The 18,261-nt window shown below is 35.7% G+C and overlaps 1 non-coding gene across 1 annotated transcript; it reads right to left on the bottom strand.

Annotated features, from left to right (window-relative positions):
- Positions 1 to 17,752: 17,752 nt before the first annotated feature.
- Positions 17,753 to 17,857, bottom strand: LOC126591664 (small nucleolar RNA R71). The gene has a single exon (XR_007612478.1). It is a non-coding gene; the product is annotated as a small nucleolar RNA R71 (small nucleolar RNA).
- Positions 17,858 to 18,261: the final 404 nt, after the last annotated feature.

Below are 18,261 nucleotides of genomic sequence, written 5' to 3' on the forward strand. Positions count from 1 at the left end.
CCACATAAACTACGCACAGTTTGATTCCTTTCTGAGAATATGTAGACAATCCTTTTTGGACCCAATCGTAATGCCACCTTTTGCGTGAATACAAGTCCATGAAGAACTCATCTCCCAATGCCCCAACTTTGGAATAGGGCCCAAACTTTGAAAACCTTGAAAACAAGGCCCAAACTTGAAAACTTTGCAAGAATGTAAGTCTAAAAAAGTTCAAAGTTACACTATTAAATGAGCCTCTTTTAGCCCTATCCGTCTGGAACGGTTAACAGCTTAGGAGAGTCGAACCATAATAAGCGCACCAACGATAGGCGGGCAATGGGTAGGAATGGTGCTACAGTAGGACTAGGGGCGGATGCCCCTATCGAGAATTTTTTTATTTAAAAAATTGTCATTAATAATTTATGTTAATTACTCATTATGCATTCCAATTTCCTATGACCAACATTAATTAAATTACAATTTTTGTATCCCCAATGACCTTCACCTTTTGCATCCCAATGACCCACTGCCCATGTGATTAAATTTAAATTAAAAAGTAATTTAATTGTTGCTCAGTTGCTCCCCCCTTTCATAACCCTAGTTCTCTAGACTCTAATCCCCACAAAATTCATCATGCCCACGAATGTCCTCTCCAAAATCATTCCCTATTAAATTGAGTTTCATAAACATTGGGATTATCAAAATTCGACGCAAAAGCTTTACCGCACAACTGCACAAGGTATTTTATTATATGGCTTTACTTTACTAATTCGCTTTTGGCATTACAATTTAAAATTTAGCATTTCTAGGTTGCATGGACAAATTACGATGGGCAGCAATATGCATGGTGAGTTCAATGGTCTTAAAGCTCTTATAATGAAAGAAAGGGGTTGTACTTTAATTAGCTCTTGTAGTTGTGGTAAAGAAAAACATCTGAATTGAGTCTCTTTTCAGTATAGTTGCTATTTTGGTAAATGTTGTTGGAGCTTCATCGAAATGTTGTGATGTTCTTCAAGAGAAGAAATCTATTGTACTTATTAAAACACTAAACAATGGTGAGTTTACAAGTGGGAAAGGCAAAAATCAAGAGACTACTTTGAAACGTGTTGGCAAAACACGTAGGGGTTCACACTTTGGTACTGTAGTAAGTATAATGACTATGTTCTCATCCATACCTGATGTACTTGAAGTAGTAGCAAATGATGAAGTAAGCTCTCAACAAATATGTGAAGCAAATAATTTATTGGATTCCATGCAATCATTTGATTTTGTGTTTAATCTACACTTGATGAAAGATATGCAATGAATTGTCACAAGCATTGCAAAGGAAGGACCATGATATTGTAAATGCCATGAAGTTGGTTGGACTTTGTAAGCAAAGATTGGAGATAATGAGGAAAAAGTGCTTGGGATTCTTTACTTGGTGGAGTCTCTAAATTTTGTCTTAAACATGATATTGATGTGTCTAATATGGATGATATGCTTCTTTCTCGAAGGCGAGGGCAATGAAATGCTCAAGCAGTAACAAATATGCATCATTATTGTGTTGGGATATTTTATGTTGTTTTGGATTGGTAGTTTCAAGAATTAAATAATCATTTCAATGAGATCAACACTGAGTTACTTCTTTGTTTGGCATGTGTTATGACCAGTTGACTGACTCCTTGCTTTTGATAGCCAAAAGCTATTGCTTCTTGCTCAATTTTATCCTAAGGACTTCTCTACGAATAAGCTGGTGATACTTAAGATTCAACTTGATACTTACATTATGGATATGATGTCTAGCATTGAGTTTTCAGGCTTAAAAGGGATTGGAGATCTTGCAACAAAAACAAATGGTTCAACGTAAAAAGGACAAGGTGTATCCTATAGTTTACTTTCTTGTGACATTACCACTAACTCTTCCAGTTGCCACTCCACCGTTGAAAGAGCATTTTCGGCCATGAAATTTCTAAAGAATAGATTGGGAAATTGGATGGGAGAACAATGGATGAATGATAACATGGTTATTTTTATATAGAGATATTTGATGGTATTGGTAATGATGTTGTCATGCAATGGTTTCAAAACATGAAAACGCATTAAGGTATATGTATTATGTTGTATGAAAAGCTTTATGGATTAATAAATAAGTGTTTTGTTTAGGACTCATTTTGCTCCGATAAGGCAAGCATCGACGCCTCAGGCAAAAGCGAAGAAGACATCAATAAACCAGCTTCTCAAATCTTATCAAGAAAACAAGTAGAGTCCCAACCATCACAATGATCTTGACTTGTGCAGCCATTGACATATCCTTGATTCCTTGGTTACACTCATGCATAATGTTCTTCTGGTGCACTCGCCGTAGCTCTACAACTTCCTTTTCATTCTGTTGGTCCATCTGTATTCTCTCAATTAGACTTACTTCTTCCCAAGCAGCATCCAAACATGATTGAAGAATTGATCTGTCAGCATCCCATAAACTCCGCTCTGACGCAAGCAATCTCTCTGCTTCCTCCTTGGCTTGAAAATCTTAGGCCCTCACTAGCTCCACTCCATTTAGACATGCTTTTAGAACTTGCCTCTCAACATTCCAGCTCCGCTCATCATCCAAAAGCCTTTTATTCTAGTGTTTTTTTCTCTTGCAAGTTTCGCTTGATCTTAATCTGACTACCTAACTCGCTTTTATATGCGGCTTCAAGTTTAGCAATTTCATATGATGGGGCGCATATCAGAGCTTTCGTCCACGCATTAATCTAAAAATGATGAACAAAGGCAAGGTCAACGACGAACAAGTAATGAACATCATTAAATAAATAAAATTATAAGAAAGACTTACTGCATATCTACTTCGGCAACATTTTGCTAGAAGGTCCTCTATAAACCTAGCTTCCTTGAAATCAATAGGGGAGATGGCAAAATGAATTAAGGCCTAAGTGTGCCTTACGTTATGAATACCGTGCGCATTCGGGGGGAATGGTACCGATCCAACGACATGTTTGATCACGAAGCGAGGCGTATTATTGAAAACCTTACTGCCGACACTAGAAGGAGTAGAGTTTCTTTATGGGACATCGTTAGCCAATCCCTCTATGAAAGTTTGACTACAGGGAGCATGATAACAGCCACCGCAGCTGGTGAGTTGTCAATCATCCTTTCTTCAACAACTTTAGCCTTTATATTGGTGCTTCCTCAAAAGAAAATCCAATTATCTTTGCCATTGGGCACATGAGCTTACTACAAACCCACTTTGGCCGAAGTGGTTAGGTTAATAGTTTTAGGTACACCGCCTTGACTACCACTCGAAAAACTCACCAAATAGGTCTTTTCCTTGGAAACCTTGATAGGAACTTCCTTCGAGGGGGTTTCCTCCATTTCTTCCTCTATTTTCTTCTTCTTCTTCAAAGGTTTCAAGAAATTCTAGCCTCGACCTACTTTGGATTAGGGATAGGATGGTTGGAACGAAGGTCCTCACATGGACCTCTGATGAGTCAATTTCATATTATATATTTTACCCTATTGTTAGTATGTTTCGGTAATTATTTTGGTAGAATTTTGATACTTTGATTTATTTTTTCAATATAGAACATTCAACTTTCTCTGGAGCAAAATGTGATCAAACGGACGAATTTTAGAGTGATTCAAATTGGAGGATGTTCATGTGTCTCTTGGTGTGCTCGAATCAAAATTTGGAATTTTTCTACCATGCGGTTATTTTCTAGAGATGGAATAAAGAAGCAGTGTGCAGTGTTGGAAAATGACATTGTTGGGCTTAAATTGTATTTTTGGAGCCCTGATAGGAGCATATTTATGCGACTGAGTGAGCTTGTTCTCATGCATTTATGCTGTTATTTCTTAGTTAATTATGTTTTTTAAGCTATTTTCGTGTGTTTGTAGGTCCATAGGCCTTATAAAGCAATAAGATGCATTTTGGTGCATTTTGGAGCAGTTTTGGGCTTGGAATGGATATCACATGCATGGAGCAAGGTGGATGGACGAAATTGAAGACTAAAGAGGCTAGGAATGTGTTAAAGAGAAAGAAGAATTAATGTAAAAAGGACAAAGAGCTCAGCCACAAAGGGGTGTCACTCCACCATTTACCTTTCCATCATTGCCGTGCACCACCATTGCACTCTCTTTGCATTCCTATGCCATGCATCATCATCCATGGTCCCTCAATTGACTAATTTGTTGCACCATTCCACTTCCTTTCCTTTGTCTACCATGTGCACAATATCCTTTCACCTCCTTGCACTCATTAATTCACCACTTACTCACCTTTCCACCCATGCCATGCCTAATCACCCTTGTCCCCTTCATGCACCAGATTTCTTGCACTCATTTCATACACCATTACACTCATTAAACTTCATTGCCATGCACCACCCTTGTCTCCTTCATTATTTCTGATTTCATGCATCAATACATTGAATCATTACACTCAATTGTTGCACACTCCTTGTTCCCTTCACCCATCAGATTTCATACAACTTTTACCTCCACTACATGCACTCATTGATGCACCATCTGAAGGATGATTTTGTGAAAACATGTTCTTTTAAGCAACATCAATAAGCAAGCAATTAACAATTAAAGGCGGAATCATGCTAGCATGCACTTAAAAACAAAACATTAACCATGAAATTCAAAGCCTAGTAGATTGGTGAACCATTAATCAACTCAAAACAAAGTGAGTTGAAATATATACCTTTGTAGATTCCTCTTTGTAGTTAAACAAAGGCTAATCACCCAAGAGATAGGGCCTTCATTCCTTGCATCTTAGATCCATGGATTTGGATGGATCTACACCAAGGAGAGCATGGATGATAAATGAGTGACCATGGAAGAATAGATGGCTAGCTACAACTTCCATGGTGGCCGGCTTTTCTAGAGAGAAATGGAGAGACAATTCTCACCAATTTTCCCCAAAACAAACCCCTTAATGAATAAAAGGCTATAAAGTCATATTTATACCTTTATTCATTTGAGTGGCAAACTTGTAATTAAAGCAAGTTCACTACCCTTTCTCTATATGGCCGGCCATGGGGGGTTGTTTGGGCTTTTGGGTCTTAGTGAATCATTATTCATTAAGTTGTCATACAACTTAAGTCAATGGGCTTGACGTTCGAAGCCCATTGGGCCTTAAGGTCCAAAACCTATCCCGAGGTCTTTAACGAACTTATTCGTTTGATTAATTAACATATTAATTAATCCTTGCCATAAATAATTAAACTATTCAATTGTTCTTACTCATTTAGTTTGTTTCATCCATCTCCACCTTATACGGTGTACGATCCATTAGGTTCCTTTTAGCGAGGCAGTGGGCGATCAAAACTCTTTCAAATCGATTATGAATTGAAACTTACTTTCAATTCTCCCTTTAGTGATAATACACTTTTAGGGCTTCCACAAACCATGAGTGACACCTAGCCGTATGTCATGGTTACCCAAGCTAATCAGAAGAGGTTAAGAACCTATTCAGTTTAGGATTACAAATGCAATACGGTCTTTCTCTAATCTAATACTCCTGACCACATTGTTTGGTTTGATAGTTTATTTATTCATGTCTACTATCCAATGTGATTCGTGTTCTTATATGATTTCCTTGAATGTGATTTAGAACGACTTTTCTAAATCTCATTCATACTCTGGCCAGAGATTCTAAATCATATCATAGAGTATTCTCCCTCAAACGGTTTGAAGGTTAGAGATCCCTTGTTGCGCATTCACTTGCCTCCATGACTAAGTGGCTTAACCCCAACGATGCCGTGGACACCCCGATGGGGTGACATTGACATAATCAAAGATCAAGGACTTAACCACAAGACAACTGTGATGCCTCAGGTCAAAGGACTAATTTGCATTATCCCAAACATGAGTTCTCATGTGACATGAGTATGAGAACTCTTCGTTGATCGTGTTCAGTGAACTCATTCTCTACTGAGCACCTACGTACTTGTCTTGATGTCACACACACCAATGACTCGAGACTAGTCACTCTCCCTGAGAGAAGACATAGCACGTACCGATCTTGACGGACTGTCAATGCCCAATTGGCAATCCTATGATCAGGAACATTTAGGATGTGTCTACGAAAGAATGGTCTCATGAATCTAACTTCATTAGATTACATTCTTCCAATCACATATTCCTTGGACTTTATCGTTTAAGCATATAACATTTATATGAGACGGCTCAAACAATAATCTTTGCCCTTTATATTAAACTAGATTAGTTTAACATGTGAAATGTCCGTAAAGTATCATCATATGATTGGTTTTAGGGCACATTTCCAACAATCTCCCACTTGCACTAGAGCCAATCAGCTTAGTCATCAGTGATGATACCTCTTTTGTAGTCATTTCATAAATGGCTGAATAGTAGGCCTAGGCAATGGATATCTATATGTTATCCATAGAAGCAACCTTGAGAATAACGACGTCACCATTATACATGATTCTTAATCATGTGGTTCAGTCTCTCATATGAGTTCGGACCTTGATGAGACCTTGATTCCCTGGCTTGAGCTATCGCCCCATTAGTGTCATAGTGTCAGTACACTAGATACACTTTCTGGTTGGAACCGAATAGAGAGTTCATAAATGAACTTTCCTATCCAAACAACATTGTTGCAAACTTCTATATGGCAATATACCTTGCATTCATAATGGAACACACTAAAGTTATTACTTTAATGTTTCCATCCAAATATCTCTTTAGTCATAATAAAGAGATATCTGTTTATCTCTTCATTCATAATGAAGAAACATCCAATGATGGATTAGATTCATAATCTAATACATTTACGCTTCCATTACGTTACTCTAATTCTTCCTCATTCTTTGAGGAATCTATCCTTTAGTATTTCTTAAATACTTAAGGACTCACTTGACAGTTGCCATGGTTCTGATCCTGGGCTTGCACTGATATCGTCTTGTACCTTTCTAGGTACAACCCATATCAATGTTTTTCATACAATATGAAATACATAAATCACCTTTATGCGTATGCATAAAGGATTCTTATTTACGCATTATTTCTTTGGGAGTCAAAGGGTACGTTCCCTTTGAGAAGAGCTACCTCCTAGTCTCACTAGAGTTGTTCTTCTGATTAAAGTTTATCATCATATGAGAAACTTCCTAGCATCTTTTGTCTATTATTAGGGATTGATATAATCAAATTATATCCTAAAATCTATCAATATAGATTTCCATCCCATGTATATAGACTATGTCTCCCATATACATTCTATCTTTATAGAATGTTTAAAGTCATAACTTTAACGAATGTTTAAAGTCATAACTTTAACGAAGAAGTATTCATTTCATTTCCAAAATTAATAAATCATATATACATTCATATATATCACATATATATTTATATATATATATATATACATACAAATTTAGGAATATGACTAACTCCCACTAATCTTTTGTAAAACTAGTAAACAAAAGATTCATTTACATCTTTATGAGAAATCAAACGATTTGATCTTTCTCTCATAAGACGCTTATAGCTCCCACTAGCTTGCTAAGATCCATGATGGATGGATCTCCACAACTTATATGTCTTGTGATTCATAGTTTTAGACATATATTATCAAGACTATCTTAATAATGGTTTCAGAAACCCATATTATGTCCAAACATTGAATCACCATTTAGTTGTAGCTAGCAATCTTCGAATTAATTGAAACTAAGACTACGTCAAAAATGGTTCCTTCAAAGTCAACCATTCTATTTGATTGTAGTCACCTTAAGCTACCAATTAGCTTATGAAGGTTTCATTATTTCGGGTCAAATGGTACTTTACCATTCCCATGAGTATATATCGTATATGCACTCAATGTAGTAATAAGGATTTTCATTCTTATTTCTTTCGAATTAAGAGGTGCAACTCTATGACATAGTCATAAAGTTCAAACCATTCAACTGAGACGGTTTATAAATCCTTCTCGACTACCTTGGAGCTTGTGGTATAGGAACTAGGTTGTTATATTTGTTGATTACTTTCTTGTCTCTCAAAGAACCATTCTTTGAGTTCTATCCTTCGTTCATTTGCTCTTAGGCAAATCACATTGTAGGATTACAATGAACTACCCAACAAAACAACATTTGTTAGTTGGTTTATAGAAGCGATATCCAAAAGTTAATTTAAGGATATCCTACAAGATTGTTATCAAACAAATATTGTGTATTAACACACAACCCCAAATCTTAACATGCTTAAGATTTGTCTTTCTTTCCAACTACATCTTATGGAGTCATGAAAATTTTTGGAAGATCTTCTAATTGACAATCATATTGTTTTTAGAAGTATATATCCTATATATATGGGTAATTGATAATATCCAACGAACTAAATCTTATTCAAGTTCGTTCTTCTCCTAATGGAGAAATCCATTATCTTATGATGCTTCTTTCCTTGATATCTTTCAAGGAAACTCATCTAAAGTGTTACTTTTCCTTGGATCAAATCTAAGGAGGTAAATACTTTAGATGTCTTACTCATCAACTTACATTTCTTGAATTCTTTGAAACCTTTTGCAAAGTATTCGGACTTGTGTTTATTTAAAATAAACTACAGTCTAACCGAGGGTGATCTTCGGTGAATGTCATACAACATGAGTAGTATTATGTTGTGGACAAGTGCCACTAACATCTAAGTGAATTAACCTCAACAACTTTGTGATTCTTTATTCTTTCCAAAAGAATGAAGATTCAAACATTTTGCCTCTATACAATTTTAACAAGAAGACATTGGATCCGGATCTAACGATCCTAAGTATCCATCTATGACTAACTTGTAATTTATGTTTTTAGAGGTATCACAACTTTAGTTGGGATTAGTCACTACCTTGCAACCTTTTGGGTTTTAATCATCGTTGTGTTCTAAACAGTTAACACCACCATATTATCTCTACTATAGAGACAATCAATTAGATTACCATAATCCAATCATTGATTAATAAAGAACAATGTTTTGTCAAACAAAACATTTATCCATTTCACATAGTGACGGAATTTAGTTCCTTAAAATTGGAATATAAAGACAATCTATGTTTTTCCAATTTCTTTGGTAGTTCATATGAGGAAGTAAGTACCATCTGCTTTCGCAGAGATCTATATTTGATTCACTTTCCGAATGTGAAGCACCTTTTCCTTCTCTCATATATCTTCTACTTCTTATTAGTCACACTTTTACAACGATTGTAAAACATAGTTACTAATACGGAATCAAGCATTCAAGTAGAAGAACCAACTGTTTTGAACTTTTCAAGAACAATTTACAACACCTTCGAAAGGTGTGTTCTTGACATTTGCAAGACATTTCTTGCAAATACCCCTTCCAATGTCCATCCTTTCATAAAGAAAGTTTGTTCCCTTGGAGTTAATTTTATCTTCTTCATTTGACTTCTCCTTTGACTACAATAGTCATGGTCCCTAAACTCCCACTATCTCTCTTGAAACTTATTTCAATTGTGTTATACACATCAAACATTTTGGAGAGCATGTGGTTATTGTACACTACATAGTTTACAATAAACTTAGTGAACGATTAGGATAGGGACACAAAGGTGAAGTCCTTGCCTAGTTCCCGTCTCTAGAAGTGTTTTAATACTTCAACACTCAATGATTCAAAATCATCATAAGTCCATGTTGATGGACTATTTTTGTCAACCAACCATTATGTTCTAAACATAATTACAAACTTTCAAGAGTTGTTCAAAGCAACTCTCATTTCTTCATACAACAATTTGTAAGTGAAGAATCATGGCACATTAAGTGTCCATGCCTTTGTGCTTTCTTCTTAAGTTCTTTGTTCATTTAACAAAGAAACAAGCACTAAGTGTTTGCATTGACTAAGGGTTGTTCAAAACAACTCATTATTTCTTCATACAACGATTTGTAAGTGAAGAACTAATAACACTAAAAGTGTCCTTTTCTTTATGCTAATCTTCGTAAGTTCCTTTGTTCATATAACGAAGGAATAAGCATTGGTTGTTTGTGTTGTCCTCTTCATGATAGACTTTTCTAACATGTTCTTCTAATGATACATTATCATTAGGAAGATTGTGAGGATGAGACTACTTAGATACATATGCAATCCTTTTAAGACATTCTTTGGGATTGTGGTACCAAGTCCGGAAACTAAAACATTCGGTTTTATTTGTCAAGTGTTGGATAGCGTTTGCAAATATATTGGTAAACAAATACATAACGAATATAAATTGATTGATTTTAAGCCATTTGATTTGGGTCTTTAAATCAAATAGCACCACCCACTATTTTTGGCAAATTCCATATCCCTCATAGGAATTCGAGAGTTTTGGATGAAACTCCTAGTAGGTTATGGGAGGCTCACTATTACCAAGCCCACCTCACGATGATACGATATATGGCTAGCAACAATAATAATGAGAGAGTACGCTTACTCATTTGCAACTCATGCAAGTACCCATCTTATTTGGCCTCTAGAGAATGTAACCTCACAATGATATGATATTGGTTCCATTGCACTTAGTTAAGTTCTTCCCACCATGCTTAGTGTGTGAAGGGGTTCAAGAATAGCCTCACGATGATACGATATATAGCTATCCTCGTTGCCTACACTCACCTCATCATATGTATATGGATTCCTCCTGAGTATAAGCATGCACTGTGTACTCCCCCATGATAGGGTGAAGCCGGTGTACAAGTCATAAACGATTGGATCCCACCACGGTGGAAGGCCACGAAGAGATATTCTAAACATCTCTCGCTTATCAACTTAATATTGGTTTGGTTGAGGGTTTTAGGTCTCATCACATATAAACATACATTTTAATCTCTATTAAAACAATTTTGGTCCTATTACAACTATTGGTCCATATGATTGTTTTTAGTTGTATATAATACTCCCACTATGTTTATAAAACGGTTTTTAAAGCAAGAGTATATGATACTACTAACATAACCTTTGCATTCATTTGATGGACTATATAGTTGCCTTAGGGCCTTAGGATGATTATGAACCTTTGTTTAGATTCAACACGAGCCTTGTGTTGAATCTCGGTCTAGGGATGGTGATTGATTTTAGTTACGCGTTTAATCATATTAAGGCGTGTTGTCTTAGGGGCGTTGGACCCAACTACTTCATTTTCATGCATATCAAATAAAGCAAGAAAGAAGTACTTCAAAGTAAAGGTGAGCTTATGCTCATTACAACATTTGCATAAAACAAATTACTTTAAAGTAAAGAAGAGCTTATGCCCTTTTACAACATTTGATCAAATCAAATTACAACCAAAATTAATCTACACATTCCCATGGTTCAAACAAATTTGAAACGGCCTATCACATAGCTCAATTATATTAGGCTTAGGTTCATAATCACCCTTTAATTAATTAACACTTTAACTAATTAAATTGAATGCAACATTTTCATTTGGTTTTTGTATCCATAAAATTGATTTAAATGGAGCTAAACAAAATGAAAATCCAATTCTCATTTAAAGAGACAAAACAATTTTGTTCTCTACTTAATTTGGGCCAATATGCAATAACCACAACTTTTGGGCCATAAAGCAATTAACCTCAACTTTTGGGCTATGTTGCAAAACTTTTGGGGTCACTTTGTAAAGACACAAAAGTCCACTACTTCATGTAATTACAATAGAACCCAAAATTTAATCAATGCAAAAACTTCATTAAAGGAGCAAAACAATTTGTCCTTTAGCGTTTTTGGACCTAAACGTAAAAACGTAAACTTTTGGGCCAAAGTGCAAATACACAAAAGTATCAAAACTTTATGTAATTGCATAAAAGCCCCAAAAGTACCCCACTTGCAAGGGTGGCCGGTTTTGGAAGAGGATAGAGTGATGTGTGTGTTGATTTGTGAGTTTTAGACATAAAGCAACAAGTGGTGCAAGTGGTGTGTGTGAAAGGAAATTAATCCTTACACACCCATCACCATTTCCATCACCCTTCAAATAAATATCTTATGCATTAAAACATTTGAAAAACATAAAACATAAACTTTATGTAATAAATCAAAACTTTGAATCAAAACACAAACCTTTTTGTTCTTGGCAAAAATGTCAAGAACAATGAAGAACATTCATGAAAAACCCAAAATTTTTCCATGAACTTTTTTTTCACCCAAAAACATTCCAAAACCATTCAAACTTTAGGGAAATAACATCTAACCAAACTAGGGTACATAAGGGTTCCAAAAGTCACTTGAAAACACTTTTAACAAGTCAAACAAGAACCCAAAAATCCACCCTTTGGATTTGGCCGAAAATCCCCAAAGTCATGGCACCAAATTTTAGCTCCAATATTCATGCTCATAAGAACTACATCTACAACATTTGAGATGGCAAATTTTCTAACAAAATTTACATTCAAAGAAGCAAGAATAAAGCTTGTAACAATTACAACTTTTAAATCACAAACTATGAACTACAAAACCCAAAAGGATTCACCAACTACTAGACCTAGGCTCTGATACCACTTGAAGGATGATTTTGTGAAAACATGTTCTTTTAAGCAACATCAATAAGCAAGCAATTAACAATTAAAGGCGGAATCATGCTAGCATGCACTTAAAAACAAAACATTAACCATGAAATTCAAAGCCTAGTAGATTGGTGAACCATTAATCAACTCAAAACAAAGTGAGTTGAAATATATACCTTTGTAGATTCCTCTTTGTAGTTAAACAAAGGCTAATCACCCAAGAGATAGGGCCTTCATTCCTTGCATCTTAGATCCATGGATTTGGATGGATCTACACCAAGGAGAGCATGGATGATAAATGAGTGACCATGGAAGAATAGATGGCTAGCTACAACTTCCATGGTGGCCGGCTTTTCTAGAGAGAAATGGAGAGACAATTCTCACCAATTTTCCCCAAAACAAACCCCTTAATGAATAAAAGGCTATAAAGTCATATTTATACCTTTATTCATTTGAGTGGCAAACTTGTAATTAAAGCAAGTTCACTACCCTTTCTCTATATGGCCGGCCATGGGGGGTTGTTTGGGCTTTTGGGTCTTAGTGAATCATTATTCATTAAGTTGTCATACAACTTAAGTCAATGGGCTTGACGTTCGAAGCCCATTGGGCCTTAAGGTCCAAAACCTATCCCGAGGTCTTTAACGAACTTATTCGTTTGATTAATTAACATATTAATTAATCCTTGCCATAAATAATTAAACTATTCAATTGTTCTTACTCATTTAGTTTGTTTCATCCATCTCCACCTTATACGGTGTACGATCCATTAGGTTCCTTTTAGCGAGGCAGTGGGCGATCAAAACTCTTTCAAATCGATTATGAATTGAAACTTACTTTCAATTCTCCCTTTAGTGATAATACACTTTTAGGGCTTCCACAAACCATGAGTGACACCTAGCCGTATGTCATGGTTACCCAAGCTAATCAGAAGAGGTTAAGAACCTATTCAGTTTAGGATTACAAATGCAATACGGTCTTTCTCTAATCTAATACTCCTGACCACATTGTTTGGTTTGATAGTTTATTTATTCATGTCTACTATCCAATGTGATTCGTGTTCTTATATGATTTCCTTGAATGTGATTTAGAACGACTTTTCTAAATCTCATTCATACTCTGGCCAGAGATTCTAAATCATATCATAGAGTATTCTCCCTCAAACGGTTTGAAGGTTAGAGATCCCTTGTTGCGCATTCACTTGCCTCCATGACTAAGTGGCTTAACCCCAACGATGCCGTGGACACCCCGATGGGGTGACATTGACATAATCAAAGATCAAGGACTTAACCACAAGACAACTGTGATGCCTCAGGTCAAAGGACTAATTTGCATTATCCCAAACATGAGTTCTCATGTGACATGAGTATGAGAACTCTTCGTTGATCGTGTTCAGTGAACTCATTCTCTACTGAGCACCTACGTACTTGTCTTGATGTCACACACACCAATGACTCGAGACTAGTCACTCTCCCTGAGAGAAGACATAGCACGTACCGATCTTGACGGACTGTCAATGCCCAATTGGCAATCCTATGATCAGGAACATTTAGGATGTGTCTACGAAAGAATGGTCTCATGAATCTAACTTCATTAGATTACATTCTTCCAATCACATATTCCTTGGACTTTATCGTTTAAGCATATAACATTTATATGAGACGGCTCAAACAATAATCTTTGCCCTTTATATTAAACTAGATTAGTTTAACATGTGAAATGTCCGTAAAGTATCATCATATGATTGGTTTTAGGGCACATTTCCAACACCATCCACCACATTTGGAATCCCATGCCGTGCATCATGAGTCTTGCTCCACCTTTGACTCATTTCTGCACCATTCCACCTCCCTTTTCTTTCTCTACCATGTGCATAATCATTCATGTTCCCTAGTTGCAACACCACTCCATTTTACCCCCCCATGCTTTGCATCATCACTTCACTTTCACCTTTGAATCATTTCAAACACCACTCAATGCACTCATTGCTGCAACACCACTCCATTTTACCCCCATGCTTTACATCATTATTTCATTTTCACCTTTGAATCATTGCACACATCACCATTTTCCCTCCATTGCCGTGCACTTCCTCTATAAAAGGAAGTGTGTGTGGCAGCCATATAGTTTAGTTTTTGCTTGATAATTCATCCCTATTTCGATACAACCTTCATCCAAACACTTCCATTCATCCTCACATCCATTCCTCCATACAAACAAACCTTCAAACACTCACCAACACCTTGTGCCGTAGCAAAGGAAGGGAAGGAAAGTGCTTGGACGTGCTTGTTGTCCAACTTGGATCGTTGGAGCATTTAGGTGTTTTCTTTCTTTTGTTTTCAATGTCTAAATTTGTTTATCTTTGCTTTGTAAGTATGAGGAACTAAACCCCCCTTAGCTAGGGGGGAATTCGAAACCATATTCATGCTTGCAATATGAATTGATTACCTTCAGTTGTGATTTCATAAGTTGTGAATTCAATTTGTTTAATTGCTTGATTGATAACTTATTCGTGTATATTTATTAAGAGTGCACACTTAGTTTGCATGCATGAATATGATGCTAGAGTATAAGGGAGTTTCACCTAATAGTTACAAACTTATATTCACAAGTAGTAGAGGTCGCTTATAAACGATCGCGTTAAATGAATTCTTGGCAGGAGTTTCATGCTCATCATGTAACGAATGTCTCGTCAATACTTATAGTTTTCATAATGCTTAATGATCTTTGATTGTATCTTTATTGTGCTGTTCACGTAAAGGACTTTTGAAGAATGCTTGAATTGTTGTATGCGCTTTCCCATCCAATTCAATAACTTAAGAAGAACTTGAAGGTTAATTTAAGCGGACTTAATTAACCTGGGGTGTTGAGTTTCATGATTTATCGAAAGAATAACTGAAAATTGGTTTATGTGCAAGTGTGTCATGTGTGGAGAAGAACCTTCTAGCTAGCCCATCATCCATAGTTTACCCAAATTCGTCCAAAATCTATTTTAGTTTACAATCTGTTTGTTGTGTTTTCAAATTCGTCAAAATCAAATCCCCCTTTACTTTAAAGTGTTTTATTAGTCAAAATCTGTTTTGATTTGTGTTTTTAAGTGTCTTGAGTCAAGTTAGAACCTAATTTCGTCCAAAACCATCCCTAGAGTCAGTTTAGAATCTAATTCATTGTTTTAAACTAATTTTGAGTCTTTTTAGTTTGTATTGCATCTTTTGAGTCTAGTTTGGTGTTTTAAACTTAATTTTACGTTTTTAAGTCAGTTTCAAGTGTTTTAGCAATCCCTTCTAATTCCCGGTCTAGAACGATCCCTACTTACATTCTTTACTACAATTGACAACAAGAGGGTTTAATTTGTATGTTAAGATAATTTTCGCATCAAGCCCGAGATGACCTCTAATGGGTTCGTGACCTTCTGGAGAAGTGTTCAGAATATTTCAAGCATCAAATACAGCTATATTGGGCTAGTTTTAGAGCAGCTTAAAGGTCCAAAACATGGATGTTCAGATTTTAGGCGAATTTTACCATTTAATTTAGGGTTATGCTTCTTATTTTATTTTAGTTATCTTAGTTTCCTAGTTGGAATAAAGGACCTGGTTTTTAGGGTTTGTGCAAGGGCATAGCAACATATATTGCTTTGTCGTCTACAGTTTTTTTTGTTACTCTTCCTTTTATGCAACTGTGGAGACAGAGAGTAATTGCTAGGGTTCTTGGAGATTTTCTACTTTAAGGTGTTTTCATTCCTTTTATTCTTAATAATATTTTCTATGATTTCAATTATGAATATTCGTAACTAATTCCTTTTGCTAGGGCGAAGCCTTGAGCCTTAGCATGAATATGTGAGTTTTATTTAATTGCTTATGATTGATTGCATGCACACTTTGAATTATTTAATCACCATGATTAAAACTATCTAATTGTCTTAATGCCTTATCACCATTAGGATCTTTAGAAAAGTAATTTGATGCAATTTTGGTCGGAAGATTCCCTGAAATTGATGATGGCTTCATGTGATTAATAATTGTAATTTCACTTAAGATGAACACCACGTCTTAGGGGTTGCATGGTTTTTCAACGGGTTTTCATAAAGCATAATGAGTCTCTCATGTTCAGATTTGCTCCGAACGTTCGAACGGGTTGCATGTTAGATATACGTTCTATGTTGGAGGTTCCAAGTAGAATATGAATTAGGAAAACCTAACCTTCAAAGTGGCATGTGTAGATCTTAAGTAATTGGTAAAAGTTCATAGGATTGCTAGGTGATGGTGGAACCCTAGTGCTTTCTTAATTTGATTTCTCCAAAACTTTTCCTTTTCTTTCATCTTTAATATTGCAGATTAGTTTACTTTTATTAATTAAATTCGTTTTTTTTAATTTAAGTAGGTTATAAAATCAATCATCTCAATTTCTATTTTACAATAATTAATTGGAATTTGGTTTGTTTCGAATTATTTGATAATCCATGTGGACAACGACCATGCGAGATCCGTCTATACTACAATAACCTTGTCATTCTTGCAAGTAATATAGGAGTTTTTGACCTTTTGCATGTGTGGTAAAATCCTATCAAGAAAATGGCGCCGTTCCCGGGGATTATTTAAAATAATTCGTTCTAATCAGATTTTCAGTTAGTTATTGATGTATATACACATATAAAAAATAAAATAAATAATTTAATTTTCATTTTTTATTTCATTTTTACAAATTACAGCAGTACATCAGTGCAGATTACAACAATCTGTGCATGGTCAGCACTAGATCAACAGTGCAGAAATTGATTTCATTTGATCCGAAACTTGAGCAAACGTTGAGAAGAAGACGCAGGGAGCAACATTGGCAATGGGTTCCTTCATTGCAGGGGGCTTTTCTACAGTCTTTATTTTCTGAGGATCTGCATAGTAAGGAAACAATAGCATTTGTTATTCCAAAGGTTGGTCAGCCTTTGGGTGATTCTTTAACATTTCATGCCACTAACATACCAAGTTGCATTACTTATCCAGAAGTGGAGAAAGGATCTACATTTGAAATAAAGCAGCACATGTTGAATATTCTAACTACATTTCATGGGTACTCAACCGACGATCCTAACATGCACATTGCAGAATTTTTAATGGGATGTAAGAATATTTTGGTAAGAGGATTTTCAACTGAATCTATAAAAGCTCCGTTTATTTCCTTACACTTTGAAAGATCAAGCAAGGAGATGGCTCCTCACATTTCCATCTGGAAACATTAGCACTTAGGCTCAACTCAGTGAAATTTTTTTAAACAAATACTACCCAACTTCAAAGACTCTTGACATGAGAACTCAGATTTTATCTTTTGCCAAAAAACCAAATGAAGAGTTTCATGAGGTATGGGAGCGGTTCAAAGGGTTGATTAGAAAATGTCCACATTCTGGTATTAATAGTACTGATCAATGCTTCATGCGAAAGTTCATACAAAAGATAAAAATGCATAAGAGGTTTGTTTGTTATTTGTAAAAAAAAATGGCACCAGATACACAACAATGGGCAGTTGAGCAGCCGCAAACTAGGTTAGTTTTTTAGATGTCTAACGGCTCTCCTTATGTTACAGCACAAATTGAAAAAATGGAGAAAAGGCTTGATGCAAAATTTGACATGTTATTAAAAAGAATTCCAGGTTCACAAGTTGCTGTACAGTAGCCCTTACAAGCTGCCTGCAACATTTGCATTTAATAATTTTGCGGAGCTTACAGCAGAGTAGGTTAATGCATTTAATAATTTTCAGTGTCCCTGAAATGACCCATATTCAAATTTCTACAACCTGGGTTAGAGAGATCATC

This window comes from Malus sylvestris, chromosome 11, assembly GCF_916048215.2.
Source record: "Malus sylvestris chromosome 11, drMalSylv7.2, whole genome shotgun sequence".
In the NCBI taxonomy this organism is placed as follows: Eukaryota; Viridiplantae; Streptophyta; class Magnoliopsida; order Rosales; family Rosaceae; genus Malus; species Malus sylvestris.